We start from the raw sequence: 3,575 nt of genomic DNA, 5'->3' as shown, positions 1-3,575 counted from the left end.
TTCGTGTAATGATAACTGATGTCGCACTTTTAGCTTGTATACTTGGAGGAAATGAAAAGATTTCAGACATAGATAATGTGACCTCGAGCACCTTTTGCAAAGTAAGCACTTGTCATCGCACCATGTTGAGCTGCCCTTCTTTTGTGTGGTGAAAAGACCGCGTGTTGTGGCTTCGGCAGGTGAGTGTTCCCATTCTTTTGTGAGTGTTGCCTGGGCTGCTGCTTTTTTTGTTGTTGCCGACTTTCCATCGTGATATCTTTTGTGCGGCGTCGTGACTGCATCTCGACATGGACAATCAAATGTTGAGCCAAGCTTTGAAGGTTTTTCAGGGTTGATCCTTGTAGCTGCACCCATGGATGGCGAGTGTCGTGGGACGTAGATGTTCATCTGTTCATGCGACATGAGGCCGAACGGGTCAGGAAAGACATTGTGACAGTGAGGAACTGTACGAAGATTGTAGTTGCAATGAAACTTTAGTTAATGCACACAACGAGAACTTCTGACTAAAACATGATGTAACATAAACATAGACATACCAAAAGAATAGTACTCCCTCCAATTCAAAAAAAAGTTTCATGGCTTTAATTCAGCTTTAGTTTTGAACTAAAGGCACGACACTTTTTTTTGGATTGGAGGGAGTACTATTTTCTTGTGAAATATAAATGCATGTTTTGTATATGCCCGAAGGTGCAACTGTGGCAACGGGCAGAGTATTCTACAAATCAACATGCAGCAAGAAAGTGAGGTGCCTTACTGAGATACAAATGGAAGATATCACCACAGTAAAGAGAGGTCATTGTGAAGTTATATCGGGCATTGAAAAATCAAGGAAGTTAAAGAGCTTCTTGGCCAATTCAAAAAATGTTGTTGATTCCATCCATGCGCGTACGGAGGACAGATCGCAGAATGCGATGATAATCAAGGAAGTTAAAGAGCTTCTTGGTGAAAGGGAGTGTTCCATTACTCATGTAAGCAGGCTTCAAAATGTTGTCGGCCATAGACTAGCCTTATTTGGTCGTGTAGAAGCTAGGACAGCAGTTTGGCTTCGTTCGGGCCCTGCTAATGTACCTCAACTTTGTTTGGAGAATCTCTCTCCACCTTGAGTAATGAAAACCCTTTTCACCCCGCAAAAAAAAATCGGGCATTGAAGGCCCATCGACTTGGACCATCTGCTTAACTAAAAATCAACGCAGCAACATGACTGAAAAAACAAAGGATGGTGTAGAGTAACACGATTACATTTGTAAATGATTTATACGTCCTTTATACTTTTGTGCATGAATACTTCATGCTTCTCCACACGACAGGCCGAGAAAAATCTCAGAAGTCAGAATTAATTGGGCCGACCACAGGAAGTCCGGCCTCTCTCACGGAGCCTAGCTGCCTGAGTCAGCGACGACGACATAACATAACACTCCAACAAGCCAGCCGCCACGTTCCCCTTCCCGAACCCTAGCCTCGGTGAGGTTCGAGCCGGTGGAAGCAATGCCGCCAGGAGGAGGAGGAGGCGAGCACGATCACGGGTACGGGGAGCCGGCCGAGGCAATGCCGCCAGGGGCAGGAGGAGGCGAGCGCGGGTACGGGGAACCGACGGCCGCCCATGGAATGGGACGCCGCGACGAGGATGATCCATCCCGTTCCTCTCGGCCGCCGTTGCTGCCCAGCGTCGCTGTCATCCTCGTAGAGTCTGAGGTTTGCGCTCATCCTCTTTACAGTAATCGATTTTGCATATCGTACTGGGAACCTAAAGGAATGGTCTCTGCAATTTTTTAGGAGGAGCAGAAGAAGCGTCTGCATGAGCAGGCCGAGATGAGCTTCTCCGAGGACATCCTCATGAAGATCCTGTCGCGGGGTGCCCTACAAGTTGCTATGCCGCTTCAAGTGCGTGTCTAGAACATGGCTTGCGCTCTGCTCAGACCACGGCGTCCGCAAGAGGTCACCGCAGGCGCTCTCCGGCTTCTTCTATAGGATTGGCGGTTGGTGATTCCACAATTTGTCAGGGAAAGGCCCTCCGATGGTGGACCCTGATCTTCCTTTCTTGCGCGGCACTTATAAACAGTTCACCGTCCAACAATGCAGCACCAGCCTTCTCCTCTGTAAATGCTGGAAATCGTCCCATCCTATGCAATGCGGTTGGAATTCGTTTCCTGGTCAGTGCTTCAGATAGCCCGAGGTTGATGAATTCGATTATGTTGTTTGCAATCCTGCTACCCAGGAGTGGACCTCGTTGCCTCCTATAGAATGGGGAAACCAAGCACATGGTTGCCTTTCGCATTTCTCCCACGGTGATTACATTTTGGGTTTTGACCCAGAAGTTCCTTGACTTCCTTCCCGTTTCGTGGTACTTCCTCCGTCCGGAAATACTTATCATAGAAATGACTAAAAATGAATGTATTCAACACTAAAATACGTCTAGATACGTCCATTCCTTCGACAAGTATTTCCGGACGGAGGGAGTATTTGCGACCTGGATCTCAGATCACAGCCCGCTCATGGTGATGTTCTACCCATCGGATACTAGGGGATGGACTTCTGTGCAGGGACAGGGTCACGAGGATGCTCTCAAAACATACTGGTTTTCTCATTCAAAATGCACCTTCCTGAATGGCATTATGCATTTGTCTAATTATTTGTCCATAGTCACAGTTGACATGGAAGGGAATGATTGGAGGGAAATTAAAATGCCACCTGCCATGAAAAACAAATATGGTTATCCTTCCATCGGGCAGTCCCAGGGGCGTTTGTATGCTTGGTGTATATGCAGTCAAAATGGTTGCCAACTCTCTATTTCGGTTCTTGAGAATTATGATAGTGAACAGTGGACCCTAAGGTGTACTATTAATTTCTTGGAACTGTTCGGAAGGGATTGTCGCAAAGAATATGAGTTTTACCGGATGTTTGCAATTCATCCAGAATGTGAATCAATTTTCCTTACCACGGTAAGGAGAAGGTATTGTCCTACGATATGAATAACGGACAAGTGCATGTTATCTGTGTTTCTGGACATTTACTGGAAGGTCTACCTTACACTCCCTATTTTGCGGAATGGAAGACAAATGGTCACTAATGACTTCGTACTCAGCATGGCACTAGCGATTTAGTAGACATGATCAGTTGTTGGGTACATGGTAAATCTTCTAGTTTTTAAGCGGTGTGTTGGATAAGTCGTACATGCACTTTAGGTTTTTATTCTGCTGATGTCTGGGTGTATGCCCGTCATTTGCTGTGAACAATGTTGGTTAAGACTTGGCGTTCCATGTTTTGTGGAATGGACATCATATGGTCGCTAAAGACTCTTGGCGTACTCAGCGTGGCACTAGGCGACTTAGTAGACATCAGTTGTTGGGTATATGCTAAATCTTGTAGTCTGAAGCTGTGTTTTGGATAAGCCGTACACGTACTTCAATTTTTCATTCTGTTGGTGTCTGGGTGCATGTATGAATGTTGGCGTACTTCAGTTTGTTGCCTTTGAACAATGTTGGTTAGCCATGGAGAATCTGTCACTGGCCCTCCAATGAGAATGTTTAGCTGTATGAATGAACTTAGTCACTAATCTATTTGCTTTCGTGTAATGA

General features: G+C 45.9%; 1 pseudogene; it reads left to right on the top strand.

Moving 5' to 3' along the window:
• The first annotated feature begins 1,545 nt into the window (after positions 1-1,545).
• LOC119350851 lies at positions 1,546-3,067 on the top strand (annotated as a pseudogene).
• The last annotated feature ends 508 nt before the right edge of the window (positions 3,068-3,575 follow it).

The sequence above is a fragment of the Triticum dicoccoides genome, chromosome 1B (assembly GCF_002162155.2).
Source record: "Triticum dicoccoides isolate Atlit2015 ecotype Zavitan chromosome 1B, WEW_v2.0, whole genome shotgun sequence".
NCBI classification, from domain to species: Eukaryota; Viridiplantae; Streptophyta; class Magnoliopsida; order Poales; family Poaceae; genus Triticum; species Triticum dicoccoides.
The sequence above is the reverse complement of the archived record's forward strand: the minus strand, read 5'-3'. Positions and strand labels throughout refer to the sequence as shown.